The 12,989-nt window shown below is 52.9% G+C and overlaps 1 long non-coding RNA gene across 1 annotated transcript; it reads right to left on the bottom strand.

Moving 5' to 3' along the window:
* Window positions 1-3,622: 3,622 nt before the first annotated feature.
* On the bottom strand, window positions 3,623-4,877 carry LOC120654165. The gene is made up of 2 exons (XR_005667010.1): window positions 4,692-4,877; window positions 3,623-4,093 (listed from the first exon to the last, which is right to left on the bottom strand). It is a non-coding gene; the product is annotated as an uncharacterized LOC120654165 (long non-coding RNA).
* Between the last annotated feature and the right edge of the window lie 8,112 nt (window positions 4,878-12,989).

Genomic DNA, 12,989 nt, shown 5'->3' with positions numbered 1-12,989 from the left:
AGACCAGCTAACCCCCGAGTACACACCCTCAGGGCTAGGGCGGGTGCCTTCCGCCACCCGGCTGTGGTTTGCAGCGCCACGACATTTGGCGCGCCAGGTAGGGGGTGCTTTAGCTAGTTTTAGTTCATCTCTTGGTCACCTCCATGGCTCGGATGGTTGAGCACACCCACCACGACGACATTTGGAGATGACGGAGGGTGTGGCGTCATCCGCACCACACGCCTCTCGCCTTCCTGCGCCAGGTGCAACCGTGCCCGTGGAGCAGCCACCGTCGGCAGCGGCGCGCGCTGCACGTCGGCAAGAGTCAGGGCGCCCGTCAAGGGCCCCCTCACAAGCTGCGAGCGGCGGAGCGACAAATCCCAGCTCGCAGCATACCTCACTCATGTGAGGAAGCCCGCTCCGGCGGAAAGCCGACTCCGGTCGCACCAAGCCCGCTCCGGCGGAAAGCCGACTCCGGTCGCACCAAGCTCGCTCCGGCGGAAAGCCGACTCCGGTCGCACCAAGCCGCTCCGGCGGAAAGCCGACTCCGGTCGCACCAAGCCGCTCCGGCGGAAAGCCGACTCCGGTCGCACCAAGCCGCTCCGGCGGAAAGCCGACTCCAGTCGCACCAAGCCGCTCCGGCGGAAAGCCGACTCCGGTCGCACCAAGCCGCTCCGGCGGAAAGCCGACTCCGGTCGCACCAAGCCCGCTCCGGCGGAAAGCCGGCTCTAGTGGCTCTCTCCGGCGGAAAGCCGACTCCGGTCGTACCCCCGACTCTACATCTCTGTAAGTCCTACTCTTAGAGGCCCAGCAGGGAATAAAACCTTTTCCTTTGTAACTATGTAGTACTTCCGTGTGGTCCAGTTCGGTGAGCCTCCCCCGTGGAGGGGTCCGGACCTCTGCGAACCAGGTTCAGGGAAGCGTATTCACCCTCCGGGGAGGTCCGGAGCCGTGTAGCCGCTTAGCCTGGTTCCGTACCCTAAGCCTGCATGCTCTACCTCCCTAGGGTGAGTACCGTAGTACCTAAGACTGGGGGCCCGGAGGTCCGGACAGCTCCGGCCTCATAAACCCGTGTTCTGGCTTACATCGCACATCTCATGTACATCTAGTTATAAAGGAAAAGTTTATTCTCAGTTCGCCTCTAAGGATGTTACATTCCAATTTCGATCTACGCATTCTGTTTGCGCTAACCCCCACATGGCTTCTTACTCTTGTGCGGTGATTGTGGTCCGAATTGAGTTGGCTAGTTAGTGACTTAGCTCGAGACCCCTCATGGAAGAGAGGGGTTCGGACCCCTGGGAACCTGCAGGTTCAGGGAAGCGCACTCATTCTCTGGGGAGGTCCGGAGCCGTGTAGCCGCTTAGCCTGGTTCCGTACCCTAAGCCTGCACGCACCACCTCCTGTGAATGAGTGCCGTAGTACCTAGGACTGGGAACCTGGTGGTCCGGACTTTCTCTTAACCTAAAGGCCGGCCCCTTGAGCTCCGATCACTGAACCTAGCTGTCTATCTCAAAGGATTACAGCCAACAGGATTTGGGACCCGTGGGCACGCTACTAAGCATCTACCTTGAGTCATGTGCAGGTCCAAACGTGATGATGCAGCAGGTGACCCAAAGGATGGACGACGCGGGGCAAGACCCTTGCGGTGCGCACCGCTGGGTGCCAGAAGCAGCCAAGTTGGTCACAGTAGTGGCCCCACCTGCGGGTTCGTTGCCTCTCCCGAGGCGGGCCCGGGGGCCTCTGTCGGTACCCTGCAACTGGGGTACCCACTCCTACTGTGCCAAGACTCGCGTAGTTATCCGTAACTACGCCCTAAGGAGCTGAGCAGCCGGACCCCTGGGGTCCGACTCCATCTCACCGGACCAACGGTCCCGGACCCGCTTCCCGCTCGGGGACGGGTCCGGTGTCACCACGTGTCCTAGAGGTGGAAATACTCAGTACCTATGGCCGCGGACCCGGACCCCCGCAGGTGGGTCCGGGACCTCCACGTGCCATCCGGACTCCCGCAGATGGGTCCTGGACCTCCACGTGCCATCCGGACCCCCGCAGATGGGTCCGGGACCTCCACGTGCCATCCGGACTCCCGCAGATGGGTCCTGGACCTCCACGTGCCTATCCGGACCCCCGTGAGCTCTCGGCTCAGCTAGCTGCTCGGGAGGGGTCCGGAGCCGCCACGTGTCACGCGGGCGCGGGCGCAAGCCTTCCGCTGGAAGCTCCCTCACCCACCCGCATTAAGTGCGAGTGGTTGAGGTGGGCTCTGCTGCCTCTGGGCACGGGGCAGCTTTTGTCAGTCCACACTGTGGATCACCAGTTACCGAGGCGGCTCGACAGTTACCAAGACAAGCATTAAAGACTCAGCGCCGTGCGCATGGGCGACGAGTCATGATGACCAGCTACTGACTGGAGCAACAGTGCACGCTGCTACAGTGGACTGAGTCAGTAGTTCGGCGCTTCATCATGACCTCGACGCGCGGCTGTAGAGGCTAGACTCTACTCTGACAGGACAGCTCAAGACCATCCCTGGTCAGAAGCTACACACAGAAGCCGATGACAAGATCTCCGGATCTGAGGCATTGAAGGCCAAAGTGTAGTTTATAATACATCGCCGGGTCCACATGTCGGGGCCCCGCTCAGTGTACGTGCTCCCCTTGGACATATAAAAGGGAGAGCACACCCTCCTTCTATGGGGGGATCTCTCAGACAGACTCAAGCTCTTGCAACCTTCTCACTCTCATGGGAAGGCAATACAACACACAGTGGACGTAGGGTATTACGCTCCGGCGGCCCGAACCACTCTAAATCCTGCTGTGTTCATCGTGTTCTTGAGTGAGATCGATCTAAGACCAGCTAACCCCCGAGTACACACCCTCAGGGCTAGGGCGGGTGCCTTCCACCACCCGGCTGTGGTTTGCAGCACCACGACAATGTGTACCACTTTATTTAAACATGAATGCACAAATGTTGTACAAGAAGACAACAATAATGCAATTATTGTCAGAATATGCTTGTTTCGGGGTTTTTTTTCTCTTGAATGATTAAGCAAAACAAACAATGTGCATGTACCAATACGCACAAACATTCTGAGAACTAAAAATGCGAATTTTAGACCAAAACTCAACTACATTCTGACCAACCTGAAGAACCAAAATATTGCTACAATTGACAAACCTGAGCATGAGGATTGTGGCTGGCTTCGATGGTGAGCCTAGCTAGCACCCTCAGCTTGAAGGGGAAGAAAGTGATAGTGTGGCCTCAGGCAAGGCGTCACATCTGCAGACTGTTGGTTGCTATTCAGATAGCAAACCCTGATAGTACTGCCTCATCCCTCATAGCACACCTAAGCAGCGATTTAAATATTGAATTACTGAAAACAACAATAAAAATTCATCTCAAATGAGAAAGATTAACTAGTTAAACAACAACATGCTTTAATCATAGTACCACGTGAAGCAATGCGCACATGAAAGAGACGTTGAACAATTAGAGCCTTAGAGGAGTGCATTTAGGCAATTTACACAGAAAGAGATGTTGAATATGAAGCAAAAAAACTGAATGAGCAGGTACACTCAAGCAGACGATTAACCAACCAAAATAGTAGGATGGGAAAGGACAAACATCATCCGTAAATGAAGCGCATACCTTCTACCTTCAAATACCAGAGAACTGATGAGAATTTTATTGATTAATCTACATGATCCGGAATTTCGCATATGTTTCTTTATACATGCCAATACACATTTTCTCGCTGATTACACTACACAATCCAGAACTTTATACATACCTAGACAACCACACTCAAAGGCCACAACCACACTCCGACAGTGCCGATGAGATCTACAACTCACGAATCAAAATTTTTTTAGAACCAAAATCAGATCAGCGGAGTGCACAAACCTCCTCTGGGAGTGTGATGTACTCCACGGTAAGCAGACTGTCGTGGTCATGGTGTGCCTCGACGGAACGGAGCCATGCTGGTACAGAGCTCGGGGGGCCATCCCTTCACAGGACTCGGTCATGGCGACGAGAGATCACGGAGGTGAGGACGTCAGGTCAAGGAAGCAAGGACGGCAGGAAGCGGAGCAAAGAGAATCAAGTTTTGGGGGGTGTTGCCCAGCTGCACACATATCAGAACAAAAATTAGGATAATTCCACCCAATAAAAGCAATTGGCAAGAAAAAATGGCTCATGTACCAGTATGAAATTTACACACTATAGATTACCAGCATAACAGATCCACCGTAACAAATTGATTCTGTCGATGTGCAAAAGGATCCAACATATGTATAGTTCTGACTTGTAACTTTGTGACTAAAATTGGCTACCACACCAACACACGGAGTTTCATAGTGTTTAGCATTTTTTACGGACTAATGTGAAGTAGGAAGGCAAAAATCACAAAACATCCATGATATTTTTGGGGCTGGTACAGAGCAAATAAAATGAGCCAAAAACAAAGTCATGAATCAAAATTAAAAAAATGATAACTTTTCCTTGTGTTCATGCAACACCAACCATTCTGACCAACTCCATAACCTATTTTTATTCAGTAGGAAATCATTCAATGAGCTAATCTCCACTAATTCTTTGGAGGCCCATACACGGATGCTAGTATGCTACTACTACATGAATTGCTCAAATTTTGGCTGACATGCGCGCACACACACGCATAGAGTGAGAGAGAGCTCAGCTCGATTGAGCGGTCACTGACTCACCGTGGCTGGATGGGGCGGTCATGAAGTCACCGTCGGGATGGGGCAAGCGGGTGTGGCTGAGCTCGTAGCTTGTCAGCGGTCAGGTCCACCTGCGGATCGATGACGGGCACCCACGCGACCCTGGGCCTGATGGTGGCACACAAGCTCGGCCTCGTTGACCCTGGGCGGCGGTGCGGCAACCCGAGGGCTCGGTCGTCTTGCGCGGCGGCCTTGGACAGCGCCGACGCGGATGTGGCGATGGGCACTACCTTGCCCTCGGCGAGCCAGAGGTTCTCTGCCGGGGTGAGCACCGCGTGGCAGCGTGGGGGCTCTGGGCTGTCCGCTTCTTGGGGCGGTGCCAGCTCGCCGTTGAGGACAAGCTCGAGGGAGGTCGTCTCGCCACGGTACCCCGTGGAGCCTGCAGATCTCGGGCCGCCGACACCAGATCTAGCACAGCCGGACGTCGCCGTCCCCGCCCGTCACCGCGCCCTGGGCGGTAACATCAGCAACAGGCTGCTACGCTACCCATGGTACAGGGAGCTCTCGCATGGGGACGACAGCGCCACCTCCCGCGTGGCCGCACAGCTCTCCGTGATGCTGGGCTATCCGCGCCGCGCGCCGACCGCCGCGCCAGGTAGCTGGGCCACCCGCGCATCCGCAGCTTGAGCGCGGATCTCGCCCCGCCTACGCTCCGCCGGCCACGGCAACCACCGGATCCAGACCCGCGCCACTGTATCTGACCTCGTCGGCGCCGAATCTAGGCTCGGGAGGCAAGCGCCTCCGGCCGCATCAACTGCCAGATCTCGACCCGCTGCCACCGGATCCAGCCTCGCCGGCCCTGGATCTAGGTCTCGCCGAGCGGGCGGTGTTCACGATGGAGTCGCCACCATCGCCTTGGTATGCCGCGCCGCCTCCGCCAAGAAGACCAACACCGCCGCCATGGTGGAAGCAAGAGCGACTGTCGGTGTAGAGAGAGAGAGGAGAGAGGGGGAGGAATGGTTCAAATGATCGGTTGGGGGATAAAATCTGTACAAAGGAACGGAGTGTGCGGTACAGAATCGATACCATATACTTAATGGGTACATGTTACATCATATACCATACCGTAGCTATGTACATGACGTGACTACATCCATCGCTACCTGACAGCTTGCTGTCCCTGGCATAGATCTCGGATTAATAGTAATGGTACAGATAACGGGTACCCGAGTACCCTGGTCCTATAAATCTTCATTCTTGTGAGTAAGCTGTGAGCCTTTGAGCACTGATCTGGAGATCCCTGCCCTACCCTATTTATAGCTAGCGAGTGAGTGACATCTGTCCATCTAAGCTACTCTCGTGTGCTTTAGAATTGGTATAACTTGATCGGAGTTCCATTAAATTTCCATGATGCATGCAGCCATGCAGCATAGATAGGCAGAGCGCAAGGCTTTTTTCCGTACCCTCTCCTCTGTGGCTCCGCATAACTCGAGCAACAAGATACACAAACGTGCAACGAGCCAAGTGCATGGTCCGTTCCGCGCGGTCAGCCATTGTGAGTTCGAGGAAGATGGACACGTCGGACGGGAAAAAAAAGTTGGGCCGTCGGAGAGCGACGGGCCCATGGAAGGGCCAACCAACTGACCTTACTCTTTCTAAGCATGGGATAATGACTGATTAATTAAGTACCCTACTGACATCGTATCTATCTACTCGTTCCACAGACAATTAATGAGGAATGTTGAGTACTCTATCCTACTTGTGATGAGTGAATTGTCAACCGTGCGGTGTGATCGTGCGCTTGGTCTTTGGATTGCAGGTACACGTGCGTCAAGGGTCGACGGAGAGCTACCGTGGAGGTGCTGTGGCCGATGGACCGTGCGGTGGACGGCGGTGAAGGGCAGCCGGGACTGGAGCTCGGGCCGGGCGGCAGCTGTGGCGTCCACTCCTGGATCGAGGGCGCAAGCGGTGACGGAAGGCGGGTTTCTTGGTTTGTGCCACAAAACCAAGGAGGCGGACGGCGGTTGAAGACGCCAAGTCGTGGAGGCATGGGCGTCGGTCTCGGGACTGATGGAGGCGACGGGCGTCGACGGCGTCTAGGGGCTCGCTGCGGGTTTCGCGGACCCCCCCAAACTGCGAACCGGATCTTCATCGACATGACGGCATCGCGGAGAAGGCTTCGAGTCGAAGAAAGAAACTCCGCCGTCGGATGAGATCGTGTACATACTTCCGGTTTTGCCCCTACGGGCGTTTTAGTGTCTAGTTTGAGTCGAGGGTATTTTGGACCCCTGCGTGGGCACCTTAAATACCCCTCTCCCTCTCCTCTCTCTCCGTGTGTGCCAGCTAACCAGAACAGAACCGCCTTTCCCTTCTCCTGGCACCACCCCCCTCTCTCCCTCTCGGTTCTCTCCCTCACCTCTCTAGGCCTAGGGTTTTTAGCCATGGATACTTGAGGATTTTGTACTAAGATTGTTCGGGAAAGGAGGCCCATCCCTCTTTGTGCCCTCCGGGGTTTTGAATTCATCTCGTTCTTGTTCATCTTGTGCCTCGTTTGATTGAATTTCGATTTTCTTTTGTCGATTCATGAGCACGAGTTGATGACTTGATTCTTGATGTTTTCGTGACTCTTTGTAGTGATTCAAAACCATCTAGCCTAGTGCTAAACCCCCCGGAATCACGAGTCACCACGAATCGAAGTTTTTGCGTTCTTAAGAAAACCCCAATCTTGCTTCGAATTTCGTCGATTTCTCCCAAACCATGTAGTAATTCGTCGATTCCTTCCGTGGACGTATTCACAAGTCCATTGTGATCATGCCTACGAAATTTGGTGAGTTTTGAACTTGATTTGGTCACTCGATCATCAAGTTTTCAAAAGAACACGGGCTGAAAAGCGTTTCTGGACTCTATTTCATCTAGCACCAGATGAACCGACGCTTTGAAGTTGTATGCATCGGATCAACCGATGTATAGGTGTTTCTCACGTTAGGGTTTTCTGCTTGTCGTCTGGTTGCACCGGTGCTTTCTCTCGCAAGTGCATCGGTTCAACCGGCGAGTGTCTTTTTGGTGTTGTTCTGCCCGTTTGACCGGCGTATAGGCTTCGGTGAACGTCAATTCAACCGGTGGGTGTTCGGTTCAGTTTTGTTGCCTCTCTGGACAACTGCACTGGTGTTTAAATTTGATTTTGCCGGATCATCCAGTGTGTAACTTCGGTTGAACCGACGTAGTTCAAACCATTGCGTCGGATCAACCGGTGCTTGCGTTCTCGTGCTGCCGGCTCTGTGCGTCGGTTAAACCGACGAGGTGCCCCTGTGCACGTCGGTTCAACTGGTGTGTGTACCGTGTGTGTTCCTCAGCTGCTTCTTCTCGCTGTTTGCTTCTGCGTTACTTTTCGCTTGTTCCTAGGGCTGTTTTGTGTTAGTGTAGCTTCTCCATAGCTACTCTACACTTCACCTAGGATTTGAGGGTTGGGTGCGAACTTGAGATCTTAGGCTGAGCTTCCGATTGCAAGAATTTTCAATTGGCTCCCATTCACCCCCCCTCTGGTCGGCTTTTCGGTCCCTTAATTGGCATCAGAGCTTGGTTGAGGTTTTCAGTACCTTAACTGGTTCGAAAACCATATGGCGACCATGGCGAGTCTTGGTAAGATCCCAGTGTTTTCCGGCGAGGACTATGCTTATTGGAAGGTTCGCATACGTGCCTTCTTGCAAAGCATGGGAGCCGAGGTCTGGGATATCACCAAGAACTAGGCGTATGAGGTGCTTGCCGTTCGGACCTCTCCTTTTCAGGTGTCTAAGCACGAGGCTAACGCCAAGGCTGTCAATGCCTTGTTCACTGGCATTTCTCGTGCGGAGTTCTCACGCGTCCAGGGTTTTCAGGAAGCCCACAAAGTTTGGACGTGCCTTGAGAACTACCACAAGGGCACACCTCAAGTGAAGGATAGACTGTTCGAGACTCACCGGCGTGAATATGAGAACTTCACACAGGGGCCGGGTGAGAGCATTGGCGATATGTTCAGTCGGATTCAATTGATTGTGAACAAAGTCAGTGCGAACAGATCTGCTGATACCCTTGACTACACAGAGCACGAGAAGGCTCTCAAGTTGCTCTACGAACTTGACCGCTCTGTGTGGGATTTCAAGGTGAACACGATCATCGAGTCTGAAGGCTATGAGACTCTGACCGTGAATGAGCTTTTCAACAAGCTCAAGGCCACGGAGGTGGATAACCAGACATGAGCCAAGCTCAATGGTGCCCCTCCTTCCAAGAGCATCGATCTTGTGACTGGTCTAGGTGGATCAGGCTCTAACGCTAACTCTGCTCTTGGCTTTTCTCTTGCCTCTTTGCCTTTTGTTCCAACGTGTCTACCACAACAGGCAGAGAAAGAAGAACCCCGGGTGCTAGCACTGCGGCGATCTGAACCACTTCATCGCCGACTGCCCCAAGAAGTCTAGCGGTGGCCAGAACAATAACTTCGACTACTACAGCCACCGCGACCGCGACGAGGGAGGGTCCAACAAGGAGCGTCGGTGCCACAAGCACCGCAGTCGTGACCGGGGAGGACGCTTCGACAAGGAGTCGCTCAAGAAGCGCTTCCAATACAAGGCCAAGAAGCGGGAGAAGGCTTTTCTGGCGCAGCTCAGCGGCCACGACAAGGGCTCCGACACCGACCGCTCTTATTCACCGACCTCTGATGACGACGACAAGAAGAAGAAGAAGAAGAAGAAGAAGAAGAAGAAGAAGAAGAAGAAGAAGAAGAAGAAGAAGAAGAAGAAGAAGAAGAAGAAGAAGAAGGAGGAGGACAAGGATGCCACTGGCTTCATCGGCTTTTGCTTGGCGGCCGGTCGGCGCAAGGGTTTCTGCACCATGGCGGGTGAAGCCAATGGTGCTCGTGCGTCTCCAGGTGGACATGCTACACTGACGCACGACGGCTCTTCACCTGGATCCGAGAGTGATTCAGAGGTAAACTCCACTATTGACCTGCTTGATACTAAGGTTAGGGAGTTGTACGCCGCTCTCGACAATCAGAAGAGGCTGCTTAAGGAAGCATCTAGAGAGCGTAGAAAGCTTAGGGCTGAGCTGGCTTGCGCTAGAGAGAAATCTGGTGAGGATGAGTGTGCTGGCTGCATATCTCACATGAATGATCTTGTTGCTCTCTGTGCCAAGCATGATGAGAACGTTGCGAACTTGGATGTTGCCAAGACTTCGCTTGCTGACGTGTCTCATGAGCTAGCTAAGGCCAAGCATGAGATTGAACTGTCTAAGGACGCTCCCATCGTTAGTGATGTGCTTGAATGCGATGAGTGTCCCATTTTTAAGTCTGATCTAGCTTCTTTGCAGTCTAAGTTTGCCACTGTTGTTTGTGAGCTAGAGGAGCTTAGATCTAGGCCTGTTCTGCTTGGTGCCTGTAAGCTTTGTCCCATGCTTAGGTCGGAGCTAGATGAGAAGAACGCCTTGATTAAGTCTTTGGGGAAGACTAAGGTCGGGAAGTCTAGCCCACCTATTAATTGTAATATTTGCCCTGGTTTGGTTTCTAATTTGGATAATCTTGCGGTAGAGAAAGCCAACTTGGAGAATGAGAATACCTATCTTAGTTCGATTCGGAGTTGGGTTTCTAGCAGTGAGCCGCAGTTGGACATGATGATCAAGCAGTTTAAGCATGGTGATGGTTTTAGGGTCAGTTACACATACACGAAGTCAGACTTTGACAAGCTGTATGGTAAGATCGGCAAGGCTGCTGGAGCTCCAAGTGCTCTAAACACTGCTAGCACGAGCACGCAGCCTTCGCTTGTTGACCCCGTGGATAATGTGCTGAAAGAACCATAAAAAGCACCTCCACAGAAGCAGGTTTGGGTTTCAAAGCCCAATGAGCTGAGGAATCCCCTCGATACGCTCCCTACTGCCACAGCCCAGGTTGCCCAGAAGAAGGGGGCTGCTCCTCCCCGTCCGCAGGTAAGGCCTCCACCTCCCAAGAGAGAGGTGAGGTACCACTGCGAGTACTATGACAGAGAGGGTCACCTGGAGGAGTTTTGCTTCAGGAGGAAGCGGGCTGTGAGGCGTGAGCAGGAGAGACGCAACTCGGACATGTACTCTGCTCGGGTGCATGGTCCTCCTCGGCGTGGTGGTAGGCAAGATGCTAGGGCGCGCCGTGTAGGTGGAGGACAGGGAGACGGTGGTGGTTACCGTGCTCCAGCGGGTGGTCGTTTTGCCGGTCGTGGTCCTGGTCGTCCTCAGTACGGCAATGGACCATGAGACCGAGGCTTTGGAGGAGGTTACGATGCACCACGCTTTCCTCGCGGTGGTGGTCGTCAGGCTCGCGGTAGACGGGACAGGGGATACGCTTTTACCGATTTTGCTAACCCTTCTGTAGAGCAAATGGCTCGACACTGGTTTGCTTCACACTTTGCTAACCCCAGTGTTGAGACATTTGCTCACCCTTTGTCTCACTACTGATGTGCAGAATGGAGGCTTGGAGAACAGGTGGATCATGGACTCCGGTTGTTCGCGCCATATGACCGGAAATGACAAATGGTTCTCCAGCCTCACCCCAATGCGCCACAAAGAATACATCATATTTGGGGATAATGGTAAGGGCAAGGTACGTGGTGTTGGCGCTATTAGAGTTTCTGATCGTTTCACCCTGAGAGAGGTTGCTTTGGTTTCTAATCTTGGCTTTAATTTGCTCTCTGTTTCGCAACTTCTTGATGAGGGGTTTGAAGTTCGCTTCAAGGAGATTTGTTCTCGAGTTTTGGACTCCAGAGGAGACCTGGTTTGCCGGATCGTTCCTCGTGACCAAGTTTTCTTGGTCGATTTCTCTGGAACTCCTTTTGGTCCTTCTTGTTGCTTGTTGGCTGGTCCTTCTTCTGATCTGTGGAAGTGGCATAGGAGACTTGGACATTTGAGTTTTGACTTGTTGTCGAGACTGAGCTCACTTGGCCTAATCCGAGGATTGCCCAAATTGAAGTTTGAAAAGGACCTTGTTTGCCATCCGTGTCACCACGGGAAGATGATTGCCGCTTCTCATCCGTCTGTCAATCAGGTGATGACCACTCACCCTGGAGAGTTGCTACACATGGACACAGTCGGTCCTTCTCGGGTAATGTCAGTTGGTGGGAAGTGGTACGTTCTTGTGATTGTAGATGATTTTTCTCGCTATTCTTGGGTCTTTTTCATGAGAACCAAGGATGAGGCTTTCGAGTTTGTTCGAGACTTGATCTTGAGGTTGAAAAACGAGATACCCCAGGCCATGAGAGCAATTCGTAGTGATAATGACACAGAATTCAAAAAATACTCGTTTTGACACCTTTTGCAGTGATCAAGGACTTGAACACCAGTACTCTTCCCCCTACACTCCACAATAGAATGGAGTTATAGAACGGAAGAATCGGACGCTGGTTGAGACGGCTAGGACGATGCTCGATGAGCATAGGACACCTAGAAAGTACTACGCTGAGGCGGTCAATTCCGCTTGTTATGTGTCCAACCGCATTTTCTTGCGTGCTTTCATGCACAAGACCTCTTATGAGTTGCGATTTGGACACCAGCCCCGTGTTGACCATCTCAGAGTTTTCGGTTGCCGGTGTTTTGTGCTGAAAGAAGGAAATCTTATAAGTTTGAGTCTCGCTCGTCTGACGGCATTTTTATCGGTTATGCATCTCATTCCAGAGCATACCGTGTGTTGCTTATTGATTCTAACATCATCAGAGAGACGTGTGAAGTCACTTTCGACAAGACTGCACCGTGCAATGCTTCTATCTTTGAAGTTACAGGAGAGGATGAGCTCGGCACCTCCATCTTTGAAGATGAGGAGGAAGAAGCTGTGGAGGGTGATGCTGAGGCTACCACGCGTGCTGTGGACCCAGTCGCCTCCGCCACGAGCTCGGACGATGATGACGGCCCCGATCCTACTACGTCTACTTCCCGGGGGCCAGTCGAGCAGGTGACTCAGCCTTCACCAGCTGCACCAGAGGAGGCACCAGTTTTGGTTGAGGAGGAGGCGACTTCGACAAGGGAAGCACCGCGACACATTCAGCGTTGTCATCCGCCTCAACAGATGCTAGGTGACCTCAACGAGCGAGTCACACGGTCCAAGGTAACAAGTATCGCTGGCTTTGCTCATTCAGTGTTTGTTGCCTCTTTTGAGCCCAAAGATATTGGACACGCTCTTTCTGATTCTAATTGGGTCAATGCCATGCATGAGGAACTCGAAAATTTTGAAAGAAACCAAGTTTGGGTCTTAGTCGAGCCTCAACCTGCTTGTAATCCCATCGGAACGAAGTGGGCTTTCAAAAATAAGCAAGGTGAGGATATGTTGGTTGTTCGAAACAAGGCTCGTCTTGTTGC

Source organism: Panicum virgatum, chromosome 1N, assembly GCF_016808335.1.
Source record: "Panicum virgatum strain AP13 chromosome 1N, P.virgatum_v5, whole genome shotgun sequence".
NCBI lineage: Eukaryota > Viridiplantae > Streptophyta > Magnoliopsida > Poales > Poaceae > Panicum > Panicum virgatum.
This window is presented reverse-complemented; position numbering and strand designations above follow the sequence as displayed.